The sequence below is a fragment of the Athene cunicularia genome, assembly GCF_003259725.1.
Source record: "Athene cunicularia isolate RWA chromosome 26 unlocalized genomic scaffold, athCun1 chr26_part1, whole genome shotgun sequence".
In the NCBI taxonomy this organism is placed as follows: Eukaryota; Metazoa; Chordata; class Aves; order Strigiformes; family Strigidae; genus Athene; species Athene cunicularia.
The window spans coordinates 2838335-2851073 of record NW_020799136.1 but is presented as its reverse complement, the minus strand read 5'-3'; positions in this window follow the sequence as shown (position 1 = coordinate 2851073).

Sequence of the window (12739 nt, the reverse complement as noted above, 5' to 3'; positions counted from 1 at the left end):
AGTTAAATTTACTCATTCCTGATAGATTTGCCAGGCTTTAAATGTTAATTTTGCTCATGCTCCCTCTTCACTTCTGTGGTCTCCCCCCTCCTGCCGTTGCTGCCTTCGTACGGGCCGGACGCAGCCCGGGGGGGGTCGTGTCACTGGGGGCTGCCTTGGCTTCTTGGGGGACTGTAAGTGCTCTGTAAAAATAAGATTTCTACAAATAGGACGTTTTAGTTGCAAACCTTATACAAAGCATGGCTTTGCCCACCTCTCCCCTGACAGAAGGAGAAGAAATCCAGTGCTGATGAATCAGGAATATGTCGACAGAGCTGGTAATAAAATGTGCGGGTGCCCCTAGCAGCTGTGAAGTCCCACATGTGAGAGGAGTCGAGGAGATCCTTGGCAAGCCCATGGAGCCAGGCGCACAGAAGACTTCAGTGAGCAGCAGCCCTTGTTTTGGGTTCATTTTGGCCATTTTGTTATTTAACTTTTATCCACAGCCCATCCCTGAGCAGACGCCAGCATTCAGCCCCAGGAATACCCATTTCATCACTCTCTGCTATAACCTGAGACAGTGAATCTGGGGTTAAAAGCCTGAAGGAAAGCTGATAAATGCATATAATATAAACTATTGAAGAGTAAAAAATTCTGAAAACACTGGAGAAAGTAAATACAATAAATTTGGGGTGACATTTCTCTCCCTAACTCAGGTTTTCCAGCGGCAGCTGCCCAGCCCTCTAACAGCTCAGAACTCCGTATCACCTCCAAAATGTAACGAACAGAGACTCTTGTGAAACGTTTTTTTTTTTTTCTTGAGCTAACTGAGCGTGAGTAACCTTGGCTCTTTTTCCACCTGGGGTCTCCCGCAGGCTCCGGCAGTGCCGCTGATGAGGGACAGATGCGCCGAGCCCTGCGGGTTCCTCCTCGGGAGCTCCCGTTACCGTGGGCTGGGTGTGTGCCCCGGGGACCCCACGGGCCCGCTCGCCACCGCCTCTTTATTTCTTCTCGTCTCTTCCAGTCTGGCTCTGCGGGAGCCTCTCGCTCCACATCCCCGTGCCCCAGTCCCGGCTCCTCGGCCGGGCAGGTTGGGTTTCCAATGGAGAGGTGGGAACGGTGGGAATGGCTCTGGCTCGGCTCCACTGGCTTCCCCAGCCGGGCTGGAGGCGGCTGCGTAGCTGCCGAGGGAGCTGCGGGTGAGGGGTTAATTTAATTTTTTTCGTTTGCTTGGACGCAAGACATGAGGGCACCCACAGCTGGGCTGTAGCTTAAACTGGGAGAATCAATGAAAAATGAGAAAAGGGGACGAAGCGTATGTACAGTGTCGCTAATCCTGCTGCCCTTCCTGAGCTGACGTCCCTGGGAAGATGCTAGTGGGAACGTGGTGTCCCGAGACAGTTCTGCAAAACCCTTCCCAATTTTTTGGTCTCTCTCTGGGTAGTGAGGCCGTGCCCGCCGTGCTTCTGCAGCTGGCGGGGAGGGACGGGACCCCCGGCCCCATGGGCTCGCCTCCTTTTCTGACAGTGACTCTCTGCGGATGCTCCCATCCAAGGATCGTGCTCCAGGGTGCTCTGTGAGCCTGGCCCCCCTTCCTGCCAACGCCGGCTCCGCTGCCCTGGTCCGGCTGCCCTCTCCCTCCGGCTGATGGGGTTGGGGCTGTGTGGGGCGCTGGGCGCTGCTCTGTGGGAAGATGCTGGTCGGTGCCATCGGCAGGGGCGGGTGAAGCTGTGGCTGTGTGATGTGGTGGGGGCTGTCTGTGTTCCTGCTTTCTGACATCTTTCTGATGTTTAATTCCCCCCTCGGCTGGCCGAATCCTGCCTGTGGGTACTGGCCGTGCTGCAGGGGGGTGGCAGGGCTGTGGGCACTGGCAGCTGGGTCATTTCTGGCCACTTGCGGGGCACAGGAGGGCTTGTGAAGATGCCGAGCTGCCTAAAGAGCCTCTGCCAAGTCGCTGTAAGCATTCAGCATGGTCCTGTTTATCCAACAGCGCCAGGGCACTTAAGCCCTTTACGGGGACGAGAGTTATGCCATGTTTACCGGCTGGCGTGTGATGTGTCTGCCAGGGTGGCACCTGGCCAGGTGCCCGCGGCGCCCGCGCTGAGCTCCCCGGGGCCGTGGGGTGAGCATGTGCCGCCCGAGCGACCCATGAGAGCCCGGCCCCCCCCTTGGGACCCAACCCTTGGCTCCCCACCAACGCACCTCCTCATAATTTTGCCTAAATGCTTTTCAAATCAGCCAGCAACCAATTTATCCCTGAAGTATTTTGGAGATGTCACTCCGAGAATGTCAGCGGCGCGTGATTCACGGGGTCCTGCCTGCTGAAAAATGCGCAGCCCTGCAGCGGGTCCGTCCGGGAGGGCCGCCGGGACGGCACACGGCGGGTCGGTGATTGATTAACGCTGGGTCATCTCGGCTTTTGGACCCCGCTTCCCTCTAGTGCAGCACAGCAAACTGGGGGAGAGATTGAGCCATTTAGCTGGCGAGGATATCGTGCTTAAATATTGTTATTTTTGGATCGAGTTTCCGAGCCCCCTCTCCCCCCCCTAGCATTAAACACGGTTGTTTATTGGAGCTGACAGCAGAAACACAAGCAGTTGTCGGTCGCTTCTGCAAGAGTCGTGTCTACCAGCGGTGGACTGCACATGACGGAGCCGATGACTAATACAGCTTTGAATTTTATATGCTTCCAGCTAACGGGTCCCATATGTTCCAGCGCTGCAGCCCGCAGGGACAGCGGCTCGCTTGGCCCCGGGGCAGGAAACCTCGCTGGGACGCGGCTCCGGCGCAGGGCAGGGCGGCCCAGCACCGCGCCGATGGCCTGGGACAGGCTCAGAGAAGGGGCTGCCGGCCCTCGGCTGCCTCGGGGCTCCCACCCTCAGCACGCATCCTCCCTGCTGCGGGGGTGCTGGTGCGGTCCAAACCCCCGCGGGGGATCGGGAGCGTGTGTACTTGCAGCTCTGGGGCTGGTGCCGCTGGCGAGCTTTGCGGGCAGCACTGAGCCAGATCCGATGGGTTTATGAAGAGATCAAAGAGTTTCCCATCCACCCTGGCTAACCTGGGTCTCTTGCTCTGCAGGAGTTCGTTATGATCAAATTGATACCCTTGGCTTGGAACTCTCTCCTGCAGCCTGCTGGGAGGGCCAAGCAGGAGGGAAGTGGTGTTTCCTCAGCAAGCTGCTGTGTCATTAAAATAACCCACCGGCTCTCACAAATCACGCTTAGTACAAATACGTGCAGCGTTATTGCAAGAGATATTATGGGAACCCAGGGAGCAGTTAAACCCCGTGTCAAGCGCGTTGCGGCCGCGTCCTCCCTGGACACCCAGGCCCCTGGATGCGCGTGCCCCTGTTTGCCCGTGGGTGCTGCCAGCCCCTGCGCCCGCCTCCGGCGGCCGGAGCAGCGCAGCAGCTCTCAGGAGGGGCCGGGGCACTCCAAGGCGATCGCACGGCTTGGACGGGTCGTTTCCCAACATAAAGAGATCTTCCTGGAGTCACTTCCCACAGCCTGGGCTCGCTGCTACCAGTGCTGTGCCAGGGCTGAACTAGGGGAAGGTTTTTGTCCCGTTGCTGTTGTTCGCACAGCCCCGGCTGGACTGCTGCTGCCTTCCCGCCTGCTTGTTGCCACTAAGGGTGTGTTTTGGCTTGTTGCAGTTATTAAAAAATCAGAATCCATCTTGTTCCCCTCCAAGTGAAGAAGGAAGCAATAGGAAGGCCACTGACTCTTGCAAGCAGCCGTCTGTGGTTGGCGAAGCATTTCCCACGCTCTCCTCCGTGGTCTCCCGTCAGCTCCCGGCCTCGGCCGTTGCCCGACTGGGCAGCTGGTGGCTCCTCAGGGCAGCACCTGGGCGCAGGGGCACGGCCGCGGGCTGGGGAGGTTTAAACAAGCATGTGGCACATTCCCGAGCAGCTGACCTGGGAATAATTCCCCGGCCCGGGAGGAGTTTGGCATCCCAACCCCTGGGAAATCAAATGCAGCCGTGGTGGCGGCTGGCATCCGGCCCCCGCTGAGGGACGCGCCAGAGCCCCGTGGGTGCTGCCCCCGCGCCTGCTCCCTGGGGAATTTTGACCTTGTGTGTTTTTAAACTCCAAGTGCAACCCGAGTCCGGAGCTGGCAAAGCCGGCGGGCAGTGAGGTGAGGGCAGTCGGTGTGTGCTCTCCCTGCACCACCCGGGCAGCGGGAGCGCGAGTCCTTTCCGTCAGCGCTGCCCTCGACACCCGTCATCTCCCGCGCGCTGGTGTGGGCTGGGGGACACGAGCGGCTGCCCTGGCTCCTCTCTCCTGGCCCTCGGAGGAGAGTTCACCTCTGGGTGCTGCTTTGCAGGGGCAAAGGTCCCCAGTTAAACTCCTCACTGCCTCCGGGCAGAGGGGCCGTGGCGCTTCCAGGGGGGTGGGCTGCCAACCTGGAAAGTCCCCTCACAGTGTCTCCGGCTACTTCCCATCTGTTACTTCACTCACTCGGTTAATCTGCCAAAGAAATTCCTGGTATAAACACAGCATTATCAGAACTTTACTCCAGACTCGGCCCCTGGATTCCCTGCCAGCTTTTGCTGGTATTGCACTTTTGCTACAGCAGCTCTTCAGTGAAAACAAACCCCCAGCAGAAAGTTGGGGAGGCCACACACTGGGCAGGGGGGGCCGGGGTGCTTTGGGTCAGCCCCGGGAAGGGCTGCGGCTGCGATCGAACAGGGATCAGCTGTTCACGCCGCAGCCCGGAGGCAGCCTGGAGTGCCGGGGCCACGGCGGGGTACTCGTGGCCCGAACGGCCGCTGCCGTCGCAGGCGGAGGGGGATGAGCTGCTGCGGGCGTGGGACCCCCCGGAGAAAACGGCTTCGGCAGGAGGGTGGGCTCGTAGCCATGTGGGAGTCGGTGCCGGCCCGTCCCGCTGCCCCAGAGACATGTCTGTGTCCTGCTGCCCCTGGCCACGGCCAGAGGTCTGTGTGTCCGGGCAGGGCTCCGCACCAGCCCGCGGGTGGATCTGACGCTGCCTGCGGGTCGTGATCACGTTCCCACCAAGAGCCGCCCAGGACGAGCCGCCTTGAATCAGCTCCCCGTTAGCGCGGGGGAAGAGGCTCATCCTCCTGAGGCCGCAGGACAGCCCAGGCCATGCTGGGGTCACAGGTGGGATCGAAACGCCCGGTTCAGCGCTGGGGAGCGACACCTGTTCTGCCAGGGCAGCACTGGAGAATTTACCCTTAACGTTTTTCCTTCGCAAGGTGAAACAAGAGGCTGGACGGTCCCAGGGCCTCTCTCCCCGCCCCGCCAGCCCTTCTGTGGCACTTGTCCTCCTTGCTGCCTCTCTTGGGGCCTTGAACCTTTCCCCAGCCCGGCGCCGGGTGCCGTGGTGGCCGCGGCAGCGTGGGGAGGACAGAGCCGCCCCGCACCGGGGTCTCTGACGGTCACCGCGAGCGGCGGGTGCCGGTGCTGGCAGCGCCGCGCCCGGCCTGGCCCAGCCCCAGCATCGATGTTCCCTCAGCCCTGCTCCTTCCCCTTGTAGCTAACGACACATCACGTCCGTTCGTTAGGAGGAGGAATCTGATCCTGCAGCTGAGGGAGGGAAGATGGATGCTGAGCTATTCCCGACTCCCTGAGGAGCCACGTTAAGCGGCAGATTTTGTTTTCACGACCCACCTGGCAGCCCCGACGCTCCCGTCAGAGGCTCCGCTCCTGCCCCGCGCTTCGGGGGGTCGAGGGAGCCGCCTCCTGGCACCCCTGGAATCATTTCTGTTATGGGATGGGAAGGCCGGAGCTGTGCAGACAAGGGTTGCCACTGATAAGGCCGTTACTGAGTTCTGTGCTGGCACCAAGACGGCCGCCGTGGAGGAAAGGCTGGCTAATGCCCACAGGGACCAGCGCTTGCCTCGCGGGTCTGCAGCCAAAAGGCGGGAGCTGGCGTCACAAGGGGGCACAAGGAGTTTGTGGTCTCACCTGGCAACTGGCAGAAAGGAAAACTCTGAGCTCAATGTCTGGGACTGTCAGAGCATCCCCGTGGGGCTCCCCAGCACGTCTCACTCCGGGGATCCCGACCATGGGGGAGGCACGAGCTGGGGAGGGGGGAGCCCTCCAGATGCTGCTTTTCTGTCAAAATAATTATGTTCTGAGTTGTCTTTTGGGGCAAATGGCTTCTTAGAGATGCTGGCAAGAGCCAGCAACACACTGGCTGATAGAGCAAGTTACTGGCCGAACAAGTGGGACCTGGGATTATCCCTCAGCCTCAGGTAAGGCGGGTTATGGTTTGGCCTCTGTCATCAGCTAAAGCAGGAACGTTCCTCTGTGTAACATAAAATCTGCCCAGAGTTCACGAAGCTCAAAGATGTGTGTGAGAAAGGAGCTGCCTGCAGCTACTGAAATATCTGCTAATGTGAATAATCAGGAGGGTCCCAGTGTCTTGTTTCCACCCGCATGTCCTGGCCCCCGCAGAAAAATATCCCGGCGTGTCCCGTGCAGGCTCTGTGCTGAGGGTGTTGGCTTAGTTCCCCCGGGGGGGACGGTGCTCCAGGGATGGCTCAAGTCTCTTGTTCAGGGTATTGTTCAAAACAGCCCCCTTTTTTTTTTTTTTTTTTCGCTAGAGCAGCTGTGCGACATTTCAAAGTATAAAATTTTTTTTTCCATCTATTTTGGCAAAGAAGTTTTTAATACAGATTCCCTTCAAAAATTTAACGAGCTTTTTTCTTTTTTTTTTTCATTTTGTGGAAGCAGAAGTCCCTTCCCGCTCTCGTGCCCGGTCCTCCGAGCGGGGTTCCAGCTGGGATGGCTCTCCCACACCCAGCTCCATCCTGCTGTCAGTGCACTGTCCTCTGCTTGATCTTCCCAGAGCCTTTCAGAGCCATCATCTGTGTTTACTCAGTGGTGCACCGTTAATCGTTCCTCACTGGTAGTCTAATGTCTGCAGGAGATAAAAACCTGCCCATGCTCAGCGGGGGCACGTGTGGGTGCACACGCGTCCGGCCACGTCTCCATCCCCGTCTTCTCCAGGATTTAGTTTGGATTTTCCTCTCCCTGCTCCTGCCCCTCCAAGAGGAGGGGATGGGTTCACAGGTGAGCACCCAGGACTGGGTGCTGTGGCCAGGACGCGCGTCCCGCAGCCTCACCCTGCTCCTCCCACACCTCCCACCCGGGCAGGCGGTGGCCACGGGCGAGGGGGGTCGGGGACGAGGTGGCTCGGGGGGTCCTGCTCTTGCACGCCGATGGTGGGAAGACGTAGGCAGGGGGCAGGATCCCACCGCTGCTCCCGGGGAGGGGGGGGGCGGCCGGTGTCGGCACGACAGTCCGCAGCCATCACTCGCGAGCGCGAGCTCTGTTTGTTTTTGTAATCCCCCTTTTTTTTTAATTGTGATTTTAGCGGTGGTGAAAGGTGCTGGATTGACAAGCCGTGGAGACGGAAGGGCCTCTGGACTCCACTGAAGTTTACATTTACAAAGGACACAGAGAATAAATAGAAGACAGTGTTTAGAGTCCTCTGTAGACACTTCAGACTTGCTTATAATTCTGCAGCAATTCCATCACCTCTGAAGTGATTGATGCTCTCTATAAAGTCTTGCCTTAAAACATTTTCCTATGTGTCAGGGGAAGAAGTTTATTACACTTTACCGAAAGGGCAGGATTTGTGTTGGGCTGATGGCTGAGTCCTTCCCAGCCCCATCCTCAGAAAAAAAAAAAAAAAAAAAAAAAAAAAAAAAAAAAAAAAAAAGAGACTGACCCAAAGCACACATGTGGTTTGTGGTTAGCCAGGTCCGATGCTGGGTGTTGAGACAGACTTCTCCGTGGGTGTTACAACCGGGGCAGGTTTAACAGGTTTTCATCAAACTGTTTTTTGCTAAAAGCTTGTATTTTCGTTCAGTGAAAACACAAAATGTGTCTGCTTTCAACAAAGAGGAAATCATTTATTATTCATTAAATCACTAAACGTATTGAAAAGTGCTTCGGGACTGAGCCACTTGTATTCTGATCAAAAGTACAGCAGATCACAGGCTTTGGGTCTAAATTCCTCCTGGAGAACTTTTAGGATTTTTTTAATCCAGACAATTCAGGGCAAGGTTATGCTTTCTCTCCCCATGGCAGGGTCTCCCTGGGCTGCGGCGCTGGGGGGCTCTACGGGGAGCTCGGCTGCTCCGAGGCCCTTGCAGGAAGGCAGCGCAGGTGAGTCTGAGCTCGGATGGTTTTGCAGCTGAAGCCTTCCCAGAGCCCTGGTCGCCTTCCCTTCACACCCAGCTCTGCCGTCCCGGGGCCGGTGAGGGGCTCAGTGCTGCCGGGGGGCTGCGGGAGGGTCCCCCCACGCCTGGCCGGGCTGGCGCTGGTGAGCTCCCTGGACAAGGAAAAGCCACGTCAGGAGTCACTTGGTGATGAAATCATCCAGAACGGACACGGCGCAGTCACCGCTTCCACCTCTGCAGACCGCGGGATCCTTTGGGGATGTTAATTTTATAAACCGTCTGAAAACAGCTCACATCTTACCCCCCGACACTGGCTCTCGGCCGACCCGCAGTTTGCCCGCTGTGGCAGGAGACGTGTCAAGAGCAATGAAGAAAAATAGCGGCGTGTGTGGAGCCTGTCAGAAGGAATAAATCTCCTCCGCAGCACCCCGGGCTGGGGTTTGCTCCGGGAGAAAGGGGCTGACAAACGCAGGCCGATACCATGGGGATGGCTTCCAGGCCCGGCGGGCGCTCGTGGCACCAGGGACACGCTGGAGCAGCCTCACCGCAGCCACGGCCAGGGCTGCATCCCGGGGCGGGCAGGGCAGGGGGGCGCTCAGCCTCTCCCTGACTTCTGGAAAGAGGACTTGGGGCTAGTCCAAGTTTACTTATTTCTGCAGGCTCATAAAACTCTTCGGAAGGGCAAATACTCTTTTTGAGGCAGATCAGATTGCCGTAAGCACTAGATGCCTTTTTTTTTTTTTTTTCCCCTCCGCCGAGCGGTTGCTCCGTAAGGGACGTGCCCTCCTCCCAGGCCGTAATCTAAATACACCCCGGCTTGCCCCACCAGTGCACTCTCTGTATCTTCCCAGTAAACATTTCCAGTCAGGCGTGCTCCCTGTGCCTCCACCCAGCCGGGGCGCTGCTGGCTTTGCCGGCTCCGCAGGGCTGTAAGATCTAGTTTTTTGCTTTATAAGTGGGGAGAAGTGGTGGGAAGGTTTCCCGGGCTTAGTCCGGCCTGCCCGGGGGTGATGGGGGCACACGCGGACCCGCAGGCGTGAGCCGGACTGGCGCGAGCGAGAAGGGGCCGAGGTCGGCAGGCAGCGTGTCCTGCCCGTGCCGGCAGCGCTGCCAGCTCTGCCCACACCCCGCAGGGCTGGCGGCCGCTGACCCGGGGCTCCCAGCTGCTCGTCTGCCCTTAGTGTAGCCGTTGATAAAATACCCGATCTCTTTAAATACTCACTGAACCGAGCCAACCCACGTTTCGGACCCAAGTGCGCACCGAGCCCTTTGTCCCTGCCCGTGGAAATCTGGAGCAGATGCTTTAACGTGGCATTGTTTTCTGAGCTGCATAGTTGGGTTGCCTGAAACAACAAGCGCTCGGTGGCTTTTGGTGGTGGCACTGGCGTCATCCCCCGCCTGTCTGGTTGGGCTTTCGAAAACAAGCCGGGGGGAGCTGACGTGAGGCTGGCGGGGCTGGCGGGGGCCGGGGTCTCTCCCATCCCGATCCTGCCCCGGAACATCACCGGGGATTGGGGCTGTACACGCCTCCCTGACATCTTCTGCCATGCAGCCACGGGCTGATTTATTGCCAGACCCACTGGCAAGGAATTAGCTGTGTCTGCCTACGTTTAATCTCCGTTTTGATGTTTTAGGGAGAACCTGATGTTCGTTTGGTTAATTGGCTACTAAAGACTCTGCTCCTTCCCTGCTTTCGTGCTAGACTCACCTTTTTTTTTTTTTCTTTCCTTTCCACAATGCCCTCAGGTAAAAGACAAATTACAACGTATAAAAAATGACCCCAGTCACTTAATTTGAACCAGAGAAGATAGTAACAGCCTGGATGTAGAGCTGGATTTATGTTTTTCTCTCCGAAGGAGCCCCCTCCTCCAGTAACGGCTGTCGAACAGCGCGAGCAGCATCTGAAGCAAATTGAGGGTAACCTTTCGTACTGCTCGGATCTTCCAGCAGGGCCTGCCAGTCCCCGGGACATCTGCAGGCCGCATGTTGGATTTTGGCAGCCTCCGAGCCCATTGTCAGCCAGTTCCATTGCATTAGCTGGTAATGGATAGAAAGACGCCTGCCAAGCCGGCTCATGCACGCGGAGCCACGCGTGGCCGGGAGCATCCCCCCTCCCCGCCTCTGCTCCGGCTCTCGGCTGCGGGGTGTGGGGACGGTGCTCAGGCAGCATCCCAGGCAGTGTCGGGTGCTCAGGGTGCATCCCTGGGGCTGCCGGGCGCTCAGGCGGCATCCCAAGCAGCGCCGTGTGCTCACTAGGACGCTTTCAGCTGGGTTTCGCAGTCTGTTTGTCCACCCCAAGCTGCAGCGCTGGTTCTTGTCTCACCTGTTGAACTCCTGGGCTGAACGTGTGTGTGCGGGTCCCTGCTCCCCAGACCTGACACGGGGAGGAGCTGTGGAAGCAATGAGAGTCCCGCCCTGCCTGCTAATTCAAAGGGATTTTTTTTTTTTTTATTGTGTCCAACAACACGGAAAAATGTGAATGATGCAGATCAAAAAGAGGAACTGGGAAGCTTAACCTCTGGCTTGCGAGCTGTTGGACCAGCAGCTCAGGGATGAGAAGCCAAACGTCAGACACATGATGCCTGAACTGCACTTCGGGGTTTATGGGTTTGCTAAGTAGCTTTTCCAAGTTTTGAGGTGTTTGACTGGCTGGGTCACTGCGACGAGCTGGTGCTGGTGGGGGTGCAGGGCTGCCGAGCCGCGGGGAGCTCCGGCACACTGGGCAGCAGTTCCCTCCCACATGGGAACAGTTCTCTCCGTGGGAAATGAACGTCACAGCTGCAGAACCCGGGGCACAGGCAAGTGCTGAAGTGGACCCGCTGATGTCCACGTCCCTCTGCTGCCACCCTGGCCATCCCCTTCCCTTCAGTTCTCCAGCTCCAGCTCTTTTTCTGATTTATGATCACAATCATACGGTGACCAAAGAGGGCAATCAGCACGCTTTATAAAACATTTAATTGCGTTTCATAACCTCTTTCCAATAAACCATCCACAGCGTGTTTATAAACTTCCCATCTCTTGTTTCCTGGCTCTGGCAGCAAACGCCCGCAGAGCTGCGGGACCTGGGCAGCACCGGCCGTGGCTGCGGCCATGGGAGAGCCTGGGCTGCTCGGGCTGAGCTGGGCTCTCCCGGGGGCAGGAGGAGCTCTGGGAGCCTGGATGAGAAAGTAACAAGATCCTCGAAGTCTAAATTCCTGTTTTCCCAGATGAAACAATGCCCTGTGAGCTGCGGAGGCATCGGTACTGTTGCTGCTGGGGGGTTTCAGACGTGGCTGAGGGCAAGGGCCGTGCACCTACGGCCCGGCAGCGCTGCGCAGGACGAGGGCTCGGGCTCAGGGCTCGGGCTTCCCTGGCCTCACCTGCTGGAAGTGGCTCTGAGCAGGAAACTGCTGACCTCCAGCCCGATTCCTTACACTGACGGGTGACCCAGCGGGGAGCTGGAGGCGCAGGGTTTCTCCAAGCCCACCCTGCATCGGCCGAGCTCGTCCTGCCTCCTGCCCTGCCGCTGCCTCTGCTGCTGCCCCGCGGGGGCACCTGCAATCTGCCGCGATGCTCCGTCACCCCTCAGGGCCGCGACCCTGATCCCCATCAGCCCAGCTGCCATCGCGGGGAGCCCTGGTCGCTGCTCCGGGCTGCTCCGGCCTTGAGCCTCGGCTGATGGGTGGGAGAAACGTCAGCCCCATCCCCAGGAAACAGCCGCCGCCGCTGACACCCGGAGGCACAGGCGTGCTGGAGGGGTGCCCGTCAGTCGGCTTGGCAGAGGGTGGGCTGTGCCCCGTACTGATAAACCCCTGCTCCTTTTTTAGCTCAGCAGATTGCTGCAGCTCCCAGCGCCCTTCAGGGTTGGTTGGTTTGCTGTCAGCACAATATAAGCGAACTGGAGATTGCAGTGTCCTCAGCGAAGCGCCTGACTCGAATGGAGGAGTTTTTCCACACAAAAAGCAGTGGCAAAATAATGGTTTCTTCCCCCAGGATGTGAAATGTGCACAAATAAGTTTTATCCAGAAGGTCAACAACTTTTTAACTTTCAGCCATTCAAACCCGAGCTGCTTTCCCAGGAAGTTCAGCTGCGGGCGGCTTGGGGGGCTGCAGGCGCTTTGGGGCTGTGGGAGGCTGTTCCCTGCTCCCCGCTCCCCGCTCCGTTCCCCATCACTCCCCGCTCCCCGCTCCGTTCTCCTTTCTCCAGCACCCCCTGCTCTGTGCCTTGGCTGCAGGGTGAGTGCAGCTGCCGGGGCTGGGATCCCTGGGGTGCTGCTCTTGCTCCCCTGTGCCGGCGGCCTCGCTGCAGGAGCCCTGGGGAGGGCCGGGGGGGCAGCTGGGGTGGCCGGAGGAAGGGCAGCCAAAGCCTCAGCCCCGGGGGCTGGCGGGGGGACGGCTGCCCCGGCTCAGCCCGAGCACGGCGCTGTGCGATAACGCCGGGGCAGCACCGGCAGCAAACGGCCCTCAGGGTGTCACTTGTAGGGAGCAGAGAAACAAACAGATGCTGAATAAGAGCCAAAACATCTTTTGTGGGCCTTGCAGCTTCCTAACTTTATTTTAGAAAGAAGTTAAAAAGTAAATTTTCCCTGTCAGAGAACTGCTATCATCACGCAATGGCACTTAGGAATAT